This window comes from Vicugna pacos, chromosome 25, assembly GCF_048564905.1.
Source record: "Vicugna pacos chromosome 25, VicPac4, whole genome shotgun sequence".
In the NCBI taxonomy this organism is placed as follows: domain Eukaryota; kingdom Metazoa; phylum Chordata; class Mammalia; order Artiodactyla; family Camelidae; genus Vicugna; species Vicugna pacos.
The window spans coordinates 23549595-23570371 of NC_133011.1; the positions used below are offsets into that span (position 1 = coordinate 23549595).

A 20777-nucleotide genomic window follows, 5' to 3' on the forward strand; every position below is an offset into this window, starting at 1 on the left:
AGGGCCGGGCGCACGCTGAGTAGCCGCTGTGCCGGGCTCCTCCACCCTGAGCGTCCGATGCAGCCAAGATCCGGGCGATGCCTGCAGTGTGTTCCAGGCACCGTGTCCCACTTTTGTCTGACCCCCTTCCTAGCGGGTTCTGGGAGCTCAGAACACAAGCGTTCTTATTCGTGCACTACATTGTCTCAGAGCGCACAGTTAGGGGAGTTTGCAATCATTAATCAACAAAGTTGCATAAACCACATAGAAGGAACTTCTCTTAACTTATGTGTGTTTAACAGGTCACTGTTGTCTGGGGTAGAGAGTCAGGGCAGGAAAAGCCTTGCAGGCTGGGAAATACCTTGGCCGCTATTTTCTTCGTCAGCACCATCATCATCAAAGAGTTATCGGTCCCTTAGTGTCTTACATACTGAAATTCTGGAGTTGCCTCTTCGAGGTCTTCCCACTGCCCCCAAGCTGTTGGTGGGAATTTGGTGCTTTGCTGAGGGGTTCTTGCCTTCCCCACGGACTCCCACCACCAGCTTGTCTGGAAGTTGGCCCCAACCACGTCTAAAGTGTGGTCCCATTCTGAGGTCCTGCAGTTCACCAGTTTATTCTCAGGTTGCAACTAGAACTCTGTCCTTACAGATGCTGAAAAAGACACTGCAGAGCCAGCCTCCCCATTAGCGCCGAGTGTTCAATTCTGTAGCTCCTGAGGAGGACAACTTCTGCTTTTCATCAGAGTTCAAGTAGAGAAAGGGGAAGAATCGAGGCGGGGTTGGGGGGTGACCCCCCAGGGGCCCAGTGTTACCCACAGGGATCAGAGCATCTGCTCTTTCAAAGCAGCATCTTTCCCCCAGGAGGTCAATGTGGATCCATAGACAGAGTAGAAAGTACTTAGAGGGAAAGATTTCAGCTCTTCGGCTCTGACCGTGAATTACAGAAGACAGAGGGGCTTATTCAGCTTTCTCTTTCCCCAGCATGGTGGTTTCTTAAGTGAACTAGTGACTGAATGGAGATCAGTGAGTGGGGACGAAGTGGTATGACTCCAGACCTGCCCCTCAGCTCCTGAACTTCAGCTTTGACACCTACGACCTGAGCTATTGACTTTCAGACTGACCATGGGACTCAAGTAAATTCAAATGTGAGTAGTAAAGCACCATGTAAACGACAGTGTTATTGTCTTTACTAGGGTAATGCTTGTCTAGGATACCATTTGAAGGCATTTTTCTTGAACTAGCATATGATGCCAGTGTGCAGGAGTCAAATCTTGGAGAAAACTGACCAAGGATTGAGTCCTGCTGTGTTAGCCCTGGGACAGCTGTATGACTCTCTAAGCCTCGGGTTCCTCGTGTGTAAAATATAGTACTGCTATTACAGAGATGTGGGCAGGAGAAAATAAAAGCATTTTTTTAAGTGTTACATAAATTAGATTAATCACTAATTGTGAGCACTACATAAAGCATGCTGAGATAACTTAGCACAGTTTACTCATTTACAGCTGTGATTGTTTTAGGGGAGTACGTAAGATACTGGTCTTTAGAGCCAGACTCCTAGACTTGAACCCCAGATCTACTACATCCTGGCTCTGTGACCTTAGGCAAGTTTTATCTAACCTATCTGTGTTTCTGTTTGGTTTCGTTATCTGTACAGTGAGAATAAAAATCATGCCAACCTCAGAGGATTATAAAGGTTACTATGAGGTTTAAATTGGATAAAACATGTAAAGCGCTCAACATAGTATTTAGCTCACACTAAGTACTCACTAACTGCTAGCTATTATTATTGTTGTGTTGTTGTTATTATTATTATTATCTGAGATTCTTGCAGAGACATTTATACAAATACAAGATAAGCCTGGACTGTAAGCTCCTGAGGGCAGGAATCATATATTTTCCTATGATAGTCCTTGAAGTTTTAGTTCAGCCAGCATCTGGCCTCCCTAAAATTATTCAGTAAATAATAGTAATGGCGGTGGTGTGTGTGTGTGTGTATGTGTATGTGTTTATGTGGAAAGGGGTGTAATTAGCTGTCATCTTGAGAAAAGTCAGGCACCATTTATCCAAGAGTCACAAAATAGACTATGTATTGACTGTGCATTTCAGGGCCTGACTGTGGGCTGTTTATTAATCTCCCACTGCCAAGAAATAGACAGACAATCTGAGTTATCGGTCACATCATTGTTCTATTCCTGGAGCAATCTGGCCAGTCCCCCTGGGTCTTCCCATGTCATGCACGACAGTGAGCAGCAGGCCCTAAACACTTGGAGGCTGGAGTTCATCTTAAGCCTGGTTTGGAATGGACCCAGGGATTCGAGACTGAATCCAAGGGGAGATGTCGGAACACTCACTTGGCAGACCCCATTCATCTTCCTGTGACAGAGCCTTCACTGGCAGGGGCGATTCGTGACATTAAACCGAGTGTCCTGTAAATGTAACTTTCTGTTTCTGGGCACCAGAGACATGTGATGCTGACTTTCTAGGTGACCCTCATCGGGTAGCCCTCATCTTCTCTTCCCTGAGCTCAAAATTTGGGTTTGGCCCCAGATCAAACACGTTTTCACTGCCCAGATTTCTGATTGCCCCCGCCTCCATTTCAGCCAATCCTATGGCTTAAAGAAATGGTGCCTGAATACTGGGAAGTCCCACCAGGAAAACATTTCGTCTCTTTAGCACAGCAGCAAAGCACCTGATACGGAAGGCCATTTATAATCGTCATCATAATGGAAATGCCTGAAACTCAGGACAGGCGTTGATCTAGGTCATCTAGGAGACAAAGCGTACCAGTGGGCTCTGAAGTGACTGATTGAATGTCTAGAACATCTTACACCTGAGCTCCCACTCCTGCCAACTGGAAGTACAAGTTCTGAGGTAATTGCATATGAAAGGTTATTAACTAGAAGAACAAGAAAATATTCCTTGTTATTTCATTGATATTAAAATGAATCTTTTTCTGATTTCATAGAAGAAACAGAAGGAAAAGAAGAGAAATATGCAACTAGCCTATTGATTTTCTTCTCTTCTTTTATTAATGTTTGCCAGTTTCTTCATTAACAAACACAATTTTAACTACTAATATTCTAGACAAAAGCTGTTTGACTTTTAAGGTGTTACAGACTCTGCACAAAAATGGGTGTGTGCTTGCTTTAAGAAATAATGTGCAGAAAGGCCAGGTTATATATATAGCTGAAGTGCTTTCTGCTTGAGTAAGTCACCCATCGCTTATGGGTCTGGACGTGTTGGACCAGGGCTCAGTAAGAGCTAGCTAGGGTCCCCACTCAGTGGTAGGATGACTCCAGCATTGTCACTCATTCATTAAAATGGTCCCTTCATCTAAAGCTGCCATTAATCAAACAGTCACACAAATATATAAAAACAGGACTGTGTGTTACATGGAAAGAAATAAGCTACAGTAGGAGTAACTGACCCAGTATGATTTTAAACCACATCTCTCTAAAGCGAGTATGTTAACTAGTGGTGAGAAGACGGTGCGGGAGAGAGAGCCCTTGGGCAGGGACGACAGGCTGTTAGCTGACCTTGAGGTGAGAGGAAGGTGTGATTTCAGGAATTAGGAGAAGCCTAGTATGGCTGTTACATGGAGAGCAAGTCATTGCCTGGACTGGAAGAGGCTGCAGAAGTGAGGGGACAGTGGTCAGGCTGCAAAGTGTAACTGATTCTAGTCTTTCTCCAAAACACCACAGAAAGCACAGGAGGGTTTTAAGCATAGGAGTGACATGACTATTATAGCTTCTGTGGGATGGAAATTCTCTGACTTTCACCCTGCCACCCTCAGGGTCATAGGTCCAAACATAGTCATAAAAGAGAAAACGCTCTTTCACTAAAAACCACAGCGTAACTTGAAAAGTATTTTTCCAAGTTTAAACTTCTTTTTAATACCTGCCTATGGTAAAAATTCAAATCTTAACACGGATACTATGGAGGGTAAACTTCTATTTTTCTTCAGACCTCCACTGCCCATTTACAGAAGCTTCTACTGTTAATGATTCTTGTATGATCATTCAGATCATATACAAACACATGTTTATGGACAGATATCCTGTTGTTTCATGCAAAGAGGAGTGTGCTCTATAGTGTCCCAAAGGTTGCTTTGCCACTTCACATTGTTTCTGTCCCATCCCAGCATCAAGTCTGAGCTCTTTAAAAGAGAGAACTGAGTGCATGGAACTGATTATAGAATCCCTGAGAAGTCGAAGGATGATGAGACAGCCAAGAGATGAGGGATGACATAAAGCCATTACCCCCCTACCCTCGTGGGTCAAAGGGGAGAGATGGGGGCTTTTCTCACCAGAAGGAAGGTGGAACCACAGTGGTTCTGTCCAGTGGGATCTGGGCTCTGAAAAGACAGAGCTGCAGTCAGAAATACTGCCCCTCAAAGCTCCTGCCAGAGCTTTCCATTGGCCAAGCCCAGGCAGGAACCAGGAGGCATGGGAACCTGGGAACGCAGCGTGAGCTGGTGGGCTCTCCTGTGATACAGAGAAGAACAGGGGGAACAAGGGATGGTTTGTGGGGGCAAACAGACAGAGGATGGACACAAATATATATAGAAGTATCTTCTTTTTTCACCATAGCACAACATTCTAGTGTATGACTCTACCATCATTTATGGAACTAGTGCTCTACTGATGGACAGTTCAGTTGCTTCCAGTATTTTTCTGTTACGAGCAACGTGACGATGAGTATTCTTATGTGTACATCTTGGCACATTTAGGTGAGCGGACTTTTTTAAGGATAAATTCTTTGAAATCTACTTGGGGCAAAGGTATATGGATTTTGTGTTTGGATAAGTGTTTTCAAGTTGTTTCCCAAACACCTTACTATTAATATTAATCTTACCCCTTTGTTGGGGGCAGGGCGATAACTAAAATAAGTTACTACTACTCCCTGTAGCCTCTGTCACACGGCACTGAAAGGCGCACTGCATTCTTTAAGTGGGAAGGCTGGTTTTTCACGCTCTGTAAAGAAAGCTGCCTCATCGACGATTCAGGGCTGAACATCTTCTATTAGCCCACCAAGTGGAGGCTGCAAAATCTGTCTTAGTCAGCTTGTCCTGCCATATCAAAATACCATCGACTGGGTGGCTGAAACCACATACATTTATTTTCTCACCGTCTTGGAGGCTGAACGTTTGGGATCGGGGTGCAGCTTCTGGTGAGCCCTCTTTTTCTGGCTTGTAGGTGGCCACCCTCTCGCTGTGGGCTAGCCTGACCTCTTCCTTGTGTGTATTCAAAGAAAGAGAGCTCTCTCTTTTCTTACCAGGCTAGCAATTCTATCGAATTAGAACTCCACTCGGATGATCTCATTCAACCTTATTTACCTCCTAAAAGCTGTATCTCCAAATACAGTCACATTGAGGGGTAGGAGTTCAACATGTGAATTTGCAGGGAACACAGTTCAATCCATAGCAGTACAGTTCTGGCCCTTCGTTCAGGACTTATCTCATGCTTAATTTTCAAGGGAATTTAGACTTTTGCAGTACTTGCTGGAGTGCTCAGATAAATGTTATGAATATGTAACTGGAAAGCCACGCCTTTTCTCTCCCTCAAATTTCTTTTTTCCTCCTTTTCGGGACTCTTTTCCCCTCTTCAAAGCCTCCATAGTGAAGGCAGTTTCACTTTTCATGCCTACAGTACCTTCTAAAATGCATCACACGTTTGCAGATTCCAGTTGCTCTGACTGTATGCGGTTGGTAAGCTACTAGCAAGGGGGAGATCTTGTACATTCTTTGATAAAGGCTTTTAATAGAAGAGCTAAGTTACATTAAATAGCATCATATACCCTGCCCACTTGAACAAAGGAAAAAATATGTCAAGCCTTTCTGCACAGGCAACACACAGCACAATTTTCTGTTTGAAATGTCTGGCGAGGGTGGTGCCAAATTCATGATCCCTCTAAGGGGACGGGAGAGAAGTTGGGAGAAAGGAAAACAAATTTCAACAGGCCAAAACACGGTGGCTGTTGTTTTCTGCAACCAGAGGAAAAGATGTAACTCCTTGCTGATAAACACTTTGACCTTGCCTGCCAGTCATTCCAGTCACTTCAGCTGGAGTTTCCTGAAACTCAGACACCCATCTGGTGTCTACTCAGTCCCAAGAAATGGCTTCCTTAATTAAACAGAGATGTGTATCCCAACAATCACTCACCCAAAGGCTTTGGAACAAATAAATGTTCGTATCAGAAGGATGTTAGAAAATATTGCGTGCATACTCAGATTTCCTCTTCAAAAGTCCATCAGGAAATGTGGTCATCTCTGGTGTCAATTCCGAGAGTCTCTCCCTGATCCATCCCCTGCCATGCAATTTGTCTGCACCTGGCTAAGGAAAATATGATAGATGAGAACCCTTCGAGCTGTTTTCCTAGCAGTCAATCAGGTACTTCTATTTGGGAAAGGCCCCTCCTTTAACTAAAAGAAACCTTTAGAAACAAAGATTTTGATGAAATAATTTTCAGAAAAACTACCTGCAGGAGAGAATTGCTTCCTGAAACAGGAGTTTGCCTCGAAAAGGGCTTAGCCGCAAGGAGCATCTTTAGGTGACTAGTAAGCTAAAGAGGGGAATGAAAGTATTTAATATTCAGCTGAAGGGTCACTATTAACAAAACCAGGAAAGAAAGTCTGTTTCACCACAAATAAAGTTATTTTCATTCATGTATTGAACAAATACTTACTTAATACCTACTAGGTACTAAATAGGTACCAGACACTCTACCCCCATAAAGACAGAAATAGTTCCCACACTTCTGAAGCTTTCAGTCAGTGGAGAGAGAGAGTGTAAAGAAATAGGTGGAGAAATAAACTCTTTGGGTGCCGGTAAGCCAGTCGCAGAGAGTGATAGGAGAGTTAAAGTCCATGGTACAAGTTAGCGTCATGGCGCATGCCTAGAAAGGGGTTACTTTTATGAGCTTCCTAGGGAAGAGCTTTCTGAAGAAGCAGCTTCTGATTGGACAAGGGAATGATGAGGACTCTGCCTGTTCTAGGAGGTGGAGTCAGAGCCTTCCGGGTAGAGCAAAGAGCAAGTATGGTAACCCAGGTGAGAAATGGCAGTGGGCTAACGCCGAGGAAATAAGAGGGAGATTTCAACCACATGCGCCCAGAGTGGTGGGCAGGGCCAGACCAGGCAGTGTCTAGACGGTCAGGGCAAGGATTTGGCACTTGAGTTGAAGGGCAGTGGGAAGCCATCGGCGTGCCTGAAGACGTGAGTGAAGTGATCTGGCACACATGCAGAAGGACCATTACGGCAATATGACTAGAGCAGAAGCAGGAGGACCACCGGAAGCAGGAAAGTAATTGTCACCAGGACAAGCATCATCAAACCCTTAAGTCCTGACAAGCAGAAGAGTGAGTCTTAGCGTCACCACTTATATCCAAGTGCTCTTGGTCAAGCCACTTAGTTTCTCTGGGCCTCAGAGTTTCATAGTCTATAAAATGAATATTCTGGTTACCTGATGACGCTATACACACTTCATAAAGATACTCGGAGAATCAGATAATGCAGATGAAAGAGTTTATTAGTCCTACAGTGCCATGTTAATTTCTCTTACTACGAATAAATGATATTTCCTTGGAGCCTATGTTTGGAATTAGTACCCAACATGTCAAAAGGATGCAAGAGAACTAAATGGTAATATAGGCAGCTATACAGAAAGAGGCATTTATGCTAAGTGTACATGAACTTTCACATTTTTTTAGTTTCTGCATTTCTCTAGATAAATTGAGTTTTAATTGTTCCCCAAAGTAACAAAGATGATGATGACGATGATATTTTTGAATGCCTACAATTTCTAAGATACCATTCTTAGTGTCTTACATAATATAGATACAGTTATTCTTCCTGTTTTTCTAGAAAAAGGACTGGAGCTGAGGGAGGTAAGTACCTTGCATGAGATCAACAGCTAGTGAATAGATTTGAGTCCAGACAGTCTAATTTCAGAGTCTGCGCTCTTTACAACTAGCTCTGCTACTTATAACGAACATGAGGGCTTTCTAAAGCTGGAAGTCAGTTTTGTCCTGCAGAGTGATTAGGTATCACGATAGCAACCAACAGTAGAAAGTAAATGAGGGTAATTTCTCTTCTTAGATTAAAATCTGGTATCTGTAGATATTTATCAGCATGCAGACCCCAAGTGGTCACACAGTTTGAACTTACACTTTGATCAAGCCCCAACTCCCGTCAAATTTTTGGTCTTCTAGAAACAATTTGCATTGTAGGTTGACATGAGGCAAATGTGACAATATGCGGTGGCAGGATGTAGTAACAACGCCTCCATCAGGCAAACGAGTGCTCCTAGGATCAGAGGTAGAATACAGGACAGTTCGGGGATCAAAGCTAGGTCACTGATACTAAAAATACTTTATTTCTGAGTGGTTTGTTCTTTTGATACTATTGTAAAGGGGATTTCTTTCTTAATATCTCTTTCAGATGGTTCATTGTTAGTGTATAGAAATGCGCCTGATTTTCGTGTGCTGATTTTGTATCCTGCAGCTTTACTGAACTCATTTATTAGTTCTGACAGATACTTGGTGGAGTCTCTAGGGTTTCCTGTATATAAGGTTATATCAAATGCAAACAGAGATCATTTTACTTCTTCCTTTCCAGTGTGGATGCCTTTTACTTATTTTTCTTGCCTAATTGTTGTGGTTAGGACTTCCAGTACTATGTTGAATAGAAGTGGTGAGAGTGGGCCTCCTTGTCTTGTTTCTGATCTTAGAGGAAAGGCTTTTAACTTTTCACTCTTGAGTGTGACAACTGATACCAAAGAAATACAAATGATCATAAGAGGCCACTATGAACAACTATATGCCAGGAAACTGGACAACCTTGAAGAAACAGCAGACTTCTTAGAAACATGCAACCTACCAAGACTAAACTCATGAAGAACTAGAAAATCTGAACAGACCAATTACCAGTAAGGAGATAAAAATCAGTAATCAAAAATCTCCCAACAAATAAAAAGCCCGGAGCCAGGTGGCTTCACAGGTGAATTCTACCAAAATTTAAAGAAAAATTACTATCAGTCCTTCTCAAACTCTTCCAAAAAATTGAAAAGAAAGGAATACTTTGAAACTCATTTTATGAGGCCAGCATCAAACTGATATCAGAGCCAGACAAGGACATTACAAGGAAAGAAAATTACAGGCCAATATCCCTGATGAACATAGATGCAAAAATCCTCAACAAAATATTAGCAGACCGAATTCAATAACACATTAAAAGAACCATACACTATGACTGAGTGGGATTTATCCCTGGGATGCAAGAATGGCTCAGCATATGCAAATTGATAAGTGTGATACAGGGCGTGAACAGGACGAGGGATAAAAATTACATGATTGTTTTCAATAGCTGCAGAAAAAGCATTTGACAAAATTCAACATCCTTTCACAGTAAGAACTCTCAACAAATTAGATATAGAAGGAATTTACCTCAACATAGTAAAGGTTATATATGACAAGCCCACAGCTAATATACTTACTGATCCTAAAAAAAAAAAGGCTAAAAAAAAATTGGCTACATGCTGTATTCCTACAAGGGTATAGAGGGTGTTAAAATACTTTAGCCAGATGTTCACATTTTTTTTTTCATTATTCTCCTCAAAGGAGAAATTTTTGAGTCAATTAAACTTAATTTAAGGAGAGAAATTAAATACAAAGGCAGAAGATGTTCTCAGGTAGGGTTGTGCTTTGTAAGAACATGAAACCCTTGCAATATTTCAGGCTTTTTTAACCTCTTCCCCCTCCAAAGAAATACTGCCCATGTGTGGAATGTATCACTCTCATTGAGAAGAAATGCTTTAGCCAATCCAGTGCCTTGTATACTCACAATTTCACCAACGAGAGCCCGTTTTACTACCATTATGCTAAGTAACAAGGTCACTGATGCCGCTGGACAATGGACAGGGCTCAGCGCCTGGACTGTGGATCTTCTGATGAAATGCTCGTTCACCTCCTGGAAAGTGGGTATGCTGGTTAAGTCAACTGTCTATATGCCCAGGGTAGACTAACCTGACAAATGTATATATAACATCACACTGTGCTGAAATGTTTTAAAATAAATTACAGACATACTAAGAGGAGTCCGGAGCAGGGGAGTGGCAGAGGAAGGAGGTGTGTACAGGGAATAGCCGAGACTACGGGAGGAGAGAAAGGATGGGGTTTGGCTCCAGAGGAGTGTAAACAGTGTGTATGGGAAAAGCAGCCCAGATTGTCTCTACCATTCCTCCTCAGGTACATGAGATGGCCTTTGAAGGTTCATATTTCTGTAGGCGCCACATGGCAGTCAGTGAGAATTAGGCAGATGGAAGCAGTAGAACCTGAGGACAGCCGAGGTCACCTTTTGGGTCCTGGTACAAAGGATAGTCTCTGTGTTATAATTTCTGCTCTCAAAGACAATTGCTTCTGTGGGTAGAGTTCCAGTAGAGGCAAAGACGGACTTGCACCTCTCAACCACAGCATTTGGAAGGATTTTGCACAGTGGGACCAGAAGCTGGGTCTAGACATGATGACTTGGTGGTTCTAACTCCAGCCATTGTGCAGCAGGAACACTTTCTTGGCAAGAGGAAGCCTCGTGGCTGGGCTTTCAAATTCATGAGAGCTGTGGCTCTTCCAGCCAAAAAACATAGGGAGAGTCACACAAATTTTGCATTCAGTTTCAGAAGGTTCATGGCCTGTGGCTTCTGTAGGGAAACTGATTTGGAACATGATGAAACATTTTGCTGCTCAGTTTTAAAGAGGTGTTTGTACCTTGGTTAGTAATAATATTGTTGTATCATCATTTGTCATATTTCAATATTTATGTTTCCTGGGTTCTCGTCTAGGTTACCCATCCTGAATTTTCAGTGTTATATAAACGAGGGTTGTTTTCCCCTCGCTAGTGCATCACTGAACTAACCAAGTCTATAAATGGGCTCGCCCTTTGACACTGTGTCCTCGCAGAACAGCTCAGATCTCAAGGCAGCTGATTCTGCTTGGCAGGTGTGGGATGTGTGATTGAGTCATTCTCGAATCTCAAAGAGATATTTGTTAGAGGGAGCAGCAAACAGTGACTGATTCAGGAGCTCCTTGGGCTCCAAACAGCCTGGTACTTACCACAGTTTACATTTGAAGGAAGCTCTGCTGCCTCTCTTGCGGTTGTTAAATGTTGGGGACATGAAAGGGACACAAAAGCAGAAGTCCCGAGGGGCAGGCGCAGTGGGAAGTGTGGAAGAGGGGTTTTTTGTGGCCTTTCTTTTAAATCCAAGTAAGATAAGGTTTAGGGTAGCACAGAGTAAAGATCTGGCAGTTCAGTAGCCAAAGCAGTCAAGTCCCTTAGGGCTCTTTTAGATGAAAAACAGCAGAGCAGAGTGTAGCTCTGGTTCTGAGGCTGGACTCCTTGCATTTGAATCCTTACTCTGTGTCCTTTCATTCCTCTGGGCCTCAGTTTCTCCATCTGTACAACGGAGATGCTAATAACAGTATTTACTTCTTAGGGCTGTTCTGAGTATTAAATGGGAAAATATATACAAGGCACTTCCAACCATGCCTGGCAAGCAGTAAGCTCTTCACAGCTGCCCGGGCCTGTCTGTGATCAAATTCACTAATTCACAAATTCACTAAGTATTACTTTAGAATGATTGTACCTTGTGCTGTGCAGGCACAGCTGTCTAGGCCATGGAGTGGAGAGATTTTATGTTTCAAAGATATTTCATGCTACAGTTACTGCGTATGTAACAGTATAAACTAGATATTTAAAGCAGAAAATCTTCCAGAAACCATGGCAGTCCAGTCAACTCGGACACAAGCGTTCAGGAATACCTGCAGTGTGTTCAGTCCTGTGCTAAGCACAGCGGAAACCTGCCGAAGGTAGATAGATGTCCACGTGTCTTTCTTGTCTTCTGGGAGTTTATCACCTGGTCACTTAATCAGAGCTTTGCCTAAGCTGTTACCTAAGCTTTTAAAAAGTTACAGAAAAGAAGTGGTGGAGAAGATCAAAAGGCATAATGATGTAAGTATGGTGTGAGGTCTTTAGGAGTTTAGCGGGTAGGAAGGATACATTTGAAACGGGCTTGATGGGAGTGGGGCTACCTGGACAGGCTTCCTGAACGAGAGGGGCTTTGAAAAATAAGCAAGGCTTTCTGAAGCAGGTATGAGAAAGAAATGGATTCCAGGCAGGAAAAAGAAGGCTACTGGAGGCCCAGAGGTGGGCAGAGGGTGGGATGGGGGTGTGTTGATGGTGGTGGTGGTGGAAGAAGACTGTTGGGTGTGTTGGTTGGTGCGTGACCCCAGCAGAGGGAAGGTGAACAGCACAGGTGACAGGGGACCTTGTCATTGTGCTACAACAGCAGAGAAGGAAGATGCTGAAGGAAAAGTGTGGATGGATTTGAAAGCCAGATGCTACTGTTGTTCTGTGGGCAGTGGAGGCTCAAAATTTTTGAGCATGATCAGAACTTTGCTTAAGGCACCATTTGTAAACCACTTTATTCTTTTCGAAGTATTTTCTCATACTTTATTTCATGAAGTCCTTAAAGCAAGGCAGTGCAAAGTGTAAAGGAGCCATTATTTGCCTCATTTTGGCCTCATGTTTGTCTCACCACACCACGCACTTTGCAAATAAAGCAGAAGGATCCAGAGATTGTCCTGTTCACGCCCAGAGGAGGATTAGGAGGAAGGGGACGGGACAGTATGGACCACCTGTGGACCGCTCGGCAGAGCTGCTTGTCTGCAAACAAAAATCTGCTTTTGTTCCAGTGTCAAAAGTTTAAATAAGAATGACGTCCTTATTCATAAAATATATCTACATTGTCGTGCTATCTTTACCTATACCCTCTTATTTTATCATGTAAACCATAGGACACAATCCAGCATTTGTACAGTGCCTTAAGTCAGCAAAGTACCCTGAGATCTTTTAATCATTTGACCTTTGACCAATAACTGACAGGTAGATCGGTTAAAATATAATTGCTATTTCTAGAAGAAAATTAGAAAAATCGGGAAAGTAGCACTCAGAGAGGACCAGTGACCAGTCCAGAGTGGCACAGTCAGCAAGAAATAGTCAAAATCAAAACAAGAGCTTGAACTTTCTCTGAGTTTCTTTCAAAACTTCCATTATATTTTGCTAGCCGTTTCTGCTTAACTCAGTTCAAGCTATTATCCATCATTTGACAGTAAGCTTCTGTAGATTGAAGGGATTTTCAACAGTTACTAGAACTCGTCCTTGTCTGCTTATTTGAGGCTGGTGGACGGGCGCCAAGATGGAAGGTTACAAGTGGCCCATCTGACAGAGGGGCTGGCGCGCTCTGCACGGTGCTGGGACAGGTCAGCAGCATGACGGGACTCTGCCACAGCTGACCTGGCTATGAGACATGTTGCACGTTGTTGATTTTTTGGTCTGCTGTCCTCTCCACCCATCTTCTACTCCCTTCCCTCCCGGGCTGGAGGAGCAGAGAGAGCGTGACACTGGAGCTCACCTTCCCTGGCTGGGTTCCCATCTGCGTCAGCGTGGCGTCGGCTTTGGCGCCCAGGTGGCTGGACTTGAGGCCATCTTTGGGCAGCTGAGATGATTTCTTTCTAATGGTTTCTTGACCTGCAAAGCCAGGAGAAGGTCATTTTTGCTTAAAAAGACCTCAAAATTTCAATGGGGAATTTGGTTTTTAGACATTTTTCTTGCCCTGCTCAGTTCTTAACTAATGAAGAAACTAAGTCATTTTCAAAAAAGCGACTTTGCAGCTCGTGGGCCTACAGCTGAGCTCGTGCTTTTCCAAGGCGTCCTTGTCTAAAGGAGGAAGGGAACCGATCATCCCCGTTTTGGGGCTTTTTGTTTGTTTGTTTGTTTGCGTTACTGAAAGGGCAACCCTCCCACAGGGCAGTGATGGATGTAAATTCTGGCACCCACACAAAAGCATTGAGAAATATTTGCAGTCTCTTTAGAACCTTGTAAAGTTAACAGCTTACCACGGGAAGGGACTGCTGGAGCCACACATTCAAATCAAACTGAAGGGAGCAGTATAGAGATTACTAGTGTTATAGGGAAAGTCCAAAATGAGTACTGACCTACTCACTGCATGGGCTGTTCCTGTGTATTTGTATTTCAAGGAGCAGTAATCGCCTCTGAATCTATGGCCAGTTAACATGCAAACGAGGTTTTATTGAGTGAATGGATGAATGCCCAGTGCATTCATCACCAGAGCTTTTATAAAAACTTTTCCTTTAGCTGGAAGGCCCTTTGCCCAACATATTTGCTCTTACATTAAGTCAACAAGTATTATAAGAACCTTCTAGGGCCCAAGCATTATATTCTAGAGAAGAGGGATATGAATAAGTCAGGGCTCACATGTTCAAGGAATTTATACTCTAGTAGAGAAGACAGATGAGGGACAAGTTGAAACAAGTTTCAAAAGATGAACCCAGAGTGCTGTGGGCGTTTATGAAGGGAAAAGAGCCCAGGACTGGAAAGTCAAAGCCAAGGTCCAGCAGTTAGACAAACAAATAGGAAATCAACTAGAATTCAGTTGAGGAGTTACTGAATAAAATGATAAAAGTAATAAAAAAAAAACTACCATTTATTGAGTCTTCATTAATTTCAGGTCTTTTCACGTATATTATTTCAAATATCACACTTTATAATACCCATTTTCCAAGTTAGGAAACTGCGATTCAAAAACTTGCTCAAGCCCACACAACAAATGACTGCCAGGACTGGGGTCGGGACACATCTGCCACTAAAGTTAGTGCATCCCATGTAAATACAAGGTCGGTTCTTGATTAATGCATCAATTCTTGACGACTATCCACGTCTCTGATATTCCACTATCCCTCCCTACCTAGTTCCAACCTAATTCATTCATCAATTCAAGGAACTCTCTCTAGACACATCCTGCATGCTTTTATTTTTCGCTATAACACTTGTCATCATCTAACATACAGTGTGTTATATTTCATCATTTCTAAGATGCCCCTTTCTTCATATTTTTACATCTCTGAAGTTATGGCGCATTAAAACACCAGTGACCTAGCAAAGTTTGTGATGTCTTTTTCTTTGTTTACACATAAAAATAACAGTGCATCTTCAAGTTGGTGGCATCTGAAGGTCCTAAAATATGCAGTATTGTGCTTATGTTATATTGCTTATTTTCTGTCTTCCCCAAGTAGGTTATAAGTTCTGAGAGGACAAGACTTCTGTCTGTCTTCCTCATCTTTGTACCCCCATCACCTGGAATGTTGCTGAACAGATTAATGACTGATTAGACACTGAGTGTCTACTAATTATCAGGGGCTCTGTGAAGTGCTGGATAAAGAGTGAGGAATAAGATGGGCATGGCTCTTGCCCTTCTGGAGAAGATGCAAATTAAACAAACAAGCAACCAAATAAACACATAGGTAAATGTGCAGTGGTATGTGGGGAGTCAAGAGAATTGAAAACATTGAAGGTGCTGTGGAGAGAATAGATGAGGTGTTTTCCAAATTTAGATGGGGAAGCTGGGGATGCCCTCTCCAAGCTGGTATCGGGAGAGTGCAGGCAACAAGTCCAAGACGATTGTGCTACCTGACATGTATAATATAGCCAATGTTCACCCTCCATTCTAGTCCAAAATATTTTCTCCCCTTTTGCAACAGTGTGTGACAGTTATTGCATCTGCATGCATTTTTAGTTATATTTTTGAAGATATTCTTTCTATCCACCCAGACCACAAATGCATTCATTCTTCTGGTGGAAAGAAAGACCATTGGATTAGACCTTGCTGGTGGTTCTAGCTCTGCCCCTCCTTTACAAATTGGGGAAGTTATTTAAACTCTCCAGTCCTCAATACCCTTACCTTTAAAATTAGGAGGTTATATTAGAGAATTTCTAAGGTGTCACTGAGTTTTAACACTTAAATTCTATAACTATCAGCCCATTTTAACAAACAGATAGTGAGGAGCTATGTGCTGCTAAACTTTCTGCAGGGCACTGGAGGAATTCAGATGAAAGAAGAAAGAAACACATAATCCACTCACTTAAGGTGTTTATGATCTTGAGGAGGAGGCTGATACGTTGTTAGCTTCAGTATAAGGCAAGGAAGAATTTCCTCTGTGTCTGAACTTTCAACTACCTGTCTTTCACAGGTGTGAGCAGAGATTCTGCCTCTTAGGAAAGACGTTTAACTGCCCGCCACCAGCAGATGGGGCGAATGGTCACATCAACTAGACATGGTTGCATTGAATTTAAGAGAGAGTGGATTAGAGGGAGCTTTGAGAACCTCAGTTGTTTATAGGAAAATAAGCATCTGTGTGGCAGGGTAACATGGGACTTGAAAGTAAGGGTCACTTTGTTCTGTTTGAATGGGGATGGGAGTGGGGATGCTGTGGGGTGGGTTAGAGGTGCCATGGAGGGAAGCTCTGTAGGGCATTGATGCCTCAGTGGAATTTTGAAGGAAGTATATCAGTTGGGATGCCTTCACTTCAGCTGGGGATACCCAACTGAAGAGAGATGTGATAGGAAGGGCAATCATTATTCCACATGTTATAACAGAGGCAGGGAAATTCTAGGTCTAGTGCAACGGCTCAAGATGCCATTGAGAACTCAAAACTCTTACCTTTCTGCTTGGCCCTCCTCAGAATATTGATTTCTGTTCTTTAGCTTTTCGCCCTCATGATGGCAAGATGGCTGCCTGATCCCGCAGCATTTTTTAAACAAAAGTATTTAAAAGGCTGAAAAGGGGCAACTTTTCTCAAAATTCTTTTTATGAAAGAGAAGAAGCATGTTTCCCCATTTTGTACCCCAGTCTCAGCCCTTCCCTTCAGGTCGCAGTGGCCTTGGCTGGGCCCCATGCCTGGGCTCTAAACGCGCGGGAGCCTGGGAAAGCATGAGCCTGGCATTTTCAGCCTCCACATCGGATGGCAGATTCTGTCTGCCGGGCGGAAGTGTGTGTGTGAAGGGGGAGCAGGGAATGACGTGGCTGCTGGGTAAGCCTCCAACCCGTCTTCAAAACAGGAAAAGAAGGAGTGGGGAGTTATTAATGGATCTCATGCTCTGAACTGGCCCTTTCTGAATTGCAGGCATTCAATTGATATTTGTTGATTGAGGGATCATTGTCATAGAAATGGAAAATCCATGTCAGGTCAGGCAACTGAGTAGTAACATCAGTTAATCTTTCCAGGCCATGACTGGATGAAAAAATTTTTAATTTTGTCACTTGCCTGGGTGACTGTTGGTATTTCTACGGGGTGGCTAAACTAAAATACTAATTCAACATCAGGAGAGGCAGTGGTGGTGTTTTTTTTAAAACCATGTCTAATTTGGCAACTGTTACATAATCTAAAAGCAAATCAGGGAAAAATCTGAGTTCAATGGAAAAAGACCAGATCCTAGGAAATGAAAGTTTACTGAAAACACCATGTGTGGGGCTCTAATGACAAAAACAGAGTGTGAGATGGTCCTCGGGCTATGGAAAAAATTTAGTATGTCCTAACGAAGTACTTAGTGTCTATTGATTACACATGGAAACTCACAGCAAGGAAGCAGGTGAGGACACCAAATTAGTGCATTTTAAAAAGTCAACTATATATACAAGAAGACATTAACTTTTTTAAAAAATTTCCTTTGCCTTTCTCACAAGTACAAACGTAACAGAAAGCCAAAAAAGTTGTTTTCTGACTACAACGACAGCAACAACCAGAATATTAGTGTCTTCTGAAAGGAGACACAAGTCATTGTGTTGGAGGGGTGTGGATTATTTTATAATTCGTACGAAGTAATGCAGAAAGACTGCAAAATTAGTATGAGCACGTCGCTCGCAACACCCTGATCCTTTGAAATGACTTCTCGCCATGTGTTTTTAAGCCTGCTAAACCCTTCTGCAGAATTGTGAAAACTTGTCTGGAGAACAGAAAGCATTAAAGATGAATAAAAGGTGTGGGGTTATTTCCCACTGCTTTTTCTTGGAAGAGATTGCTCCATTTTTAAATGACGGGGGCTATTTAACTCCAACCGCAATGTATTTACAGTACTTTTTTTTTTCCATTCATCCAGAGTTTTATTCTTTTCCTCCACTCCACCCTGCCTTTCTTCTTATGAATGCAGAGGCATGTAATAACTCAGGGAAAGGGGCTACAGAGGAGCATCAGGGGTTGATTCATCTTTAAATCTTTTCAGTTTCATGGTGTTTGCTATGATGTGTCAAGCCAGGTACTGCATTTCTGCTGTAATTTTTCTTTCTACCTAGACTAGATTCACAGTCTTTTTGAAGTTGTTATGTGCTTTTGTTGACAAATTGTCTAACACCTCTTGCAGTTCTTAGATTCCTCTAAGTCCTTGAAGGTAATGAAGCAATTTCTGCCCTTCTTTCAGTATCTAATAAGGCCTGATGAAGTGGTTCTTCCTAAGGAGTTCAGGTGACAGTTAAATAGGGAAGTTTCACCTGCACACAGGCATCTACTGACCAGATCAGAGGCTCCACGACCTTGGGCCTGGCAAATATACCTGGAAGCACTTCTTTGAGTTATTCTGATGTACAAGTCTCGCTCAAACCGTTAGGCTGTTGGAAATCATAAATCTACTCTCAAAAAAGAAAAGGAGAAAAAAACATAAAGAAAAGAAATGGAAAGAAAGAAATATAAAGAAAAACAAAGGCCACGTAGGCAACCCTTGCATGGGGCTCCTGTGCTAGCTAGCCAGTATGGGAATACTGGGAACTGATGGAGTATAATAGTTAAGAGACCAGCTCCCTGGATTCAAATTTCTGCTGTGCTGTGTGACCTGAATCAAATTAAGTAACCACTCTGAGCCTCAGTTTACCCATCTTACAATGAGTATAATAATGCCCACAGTGATTTGGGGATTTAATCATATATTACATATAAAATTAAAAACTTACAGATGTGCTGATAGCCTGGAGTAAAGTAGTTGTTCAAACTGTCAACTTTTGTTATCTCAGGCTGCTCAGAGGCTCAGACGGAAAGTTAAATAATGTTTGATTTAAAAAAAATGAAAACCTGAGTGATAGTAAATAAAGACATTTTATTTAATAAATAGAACATTTGAAAACCTGAGCTCCATAGTAGGATATCGTTTTAGGCTGTACTTGTTATAAATTTCTGGTCTGTATATTAATTTAAATAATTATATTAGCATTGATAATGCCAGAATCCCTTTTCACAGTATTAATAAAAAAATCTAAGGTATCATAAAATGACATCTAGAAATTACTGGCTTGGATAATTAAGGATGACATTATTTCTAGTCAGCCAAGAATATTTGGGGCTGCATTATCCAATAAGAAGATTAAAAATGCATTTAGTGCATCAACAAGAAGGCATGAGAAGAAAATGCCAATTCTTAAAATGAGATTATTTGATAGAGATATTTCAAAACAAGCATTCAGTGGTCATCAGAGATAAAGTTAGATATTTGTTGTAGTTCTTCATATTTATTTGTGCCTTAGAGTGTTTTTTTTTTCCCTTTAATTACGAATAGGAGTAGACACAGTAATCTTTTCTGTGCTTGGGAGTCCCCTACAGTTCTTAGTCTGGTCCTGAGTCAGACTCCTTTCTGGGGATGCGTGAATCCCGTGAGAGTGACTTTTTTAGGCAGTGTCCTCTCATAGTAATGTTCCATTTGGGGATGAAGTTAGTAGAAACGCTGTAACAGAAATCTTTGCTCTTATTCCCAAATGCCTGGCATGGACATTGAGCCATCTGGTTCATCCAGCAGACAGGAATCACTTGATACAGAAATTCTCTCCCAGCAGCTCTGATTTCCCGTTGGACAGCTTGCCCAACTTTGTTTGTCATAGACTGCAAGCTCCACACACAAAAGGACCAGGTGGTCTCCATGATTCCTAATATCAATACCAACAGTGAGAGCATTCCAGAATTTTAGAATCCAAAAGGGTCTTGGGGGTGCTGAATAATGGTCCCCCAAAGATGCTCTTATCCTAATACCCAGAACCTGTGAATATGTTAACCTTACATGGTAGAAGAGACCTTGAAATTTCGATTAAATTAAGGAGTCTGAGATGGGGAAATTATCCTGGATTGTCAGGTGGGCTCAATCTAATCATAAGTCTCCTTTTAAAAGGAAGGCAAAAGGACCAAAGTCAGCGGAAGAAATTGTGACAATATAAGCAGAGATTGGAGTGATGGAGCCATGAGCCAAGTTTACCAGTAGCTTCTAGAAGCTGGTGGAAGCAGGGAACTGATTCTCCCCTGGAGTACCTGAAAGGAACCAGCCCTGATGATATACTGATTTTAGCCCCATAAGACTCATTTTGAACTTGTGACCTCCAGAACCATATAATAATAAGTCTGTGGGGTTTTTAAGCCACTAATCTTCGGTAATCTGTTACAGCAATCATGGTCAACTAATACAGACTTCACAGATCATCAAATTCAATTTTCTTTTTTTTTTGATTGAGTGACAAAAGGCCCAGAGAGCATGGCCATTCACTTATTAACTTATTCAGCAGCAAAGTATTGAGCTGCTAACATCTGCCAGGTACTGTGAGCAAGAGGCATATGATCCATGCTATGCCTTTCGGAACCTTTCTCCCAGGACCCTGGGCGTCAGAATCTGGAGTGGAGGGTCCCTCCCCCTGAGAAAAAGGATATTTGGAATTGACCAATACTGATGGTGGCAGGCCTGACCCCCAGAGCTGCACTGTTTCCATCCCTTCCAGGGACTCGGTAGTTCACTTTTCTTTTAATTTTTTGTAACTGTCCAGAACTTATAAATTCCTTCATTTACACAAGCTGCCTAGAGTGGGTTTCTGTGGCTGTTATACCCACTCTAGTAAATTATCTAAATAAATAATCAGCTGAGAGTGTCCTCTGAG

General features: G+C 42.3%; 1 protein-coding gene across 3 annotated transcripts in view; it reads left to right on the forward strand.

Moving 5' to 3' along the window:
• COLEC10 (collectin subfamily member 10) overlaps positions 1-20777 on the forward strand; it is a 407385-nt gene that overhangs the window by 267567 nt on the left and 119041 nt on the right. For all 3 annotated transcript variants that reach the window (XM_072949642.1, XM_072949643.1, XM_072949644.1), the window contains one exon: positions 960-1123. The gene's annotated coding sequence lies outside the window, so the exon portion shown is untranslated. The remainder of the gene's footprint in view (positions 1-959; positions 1124-20777) is intronic.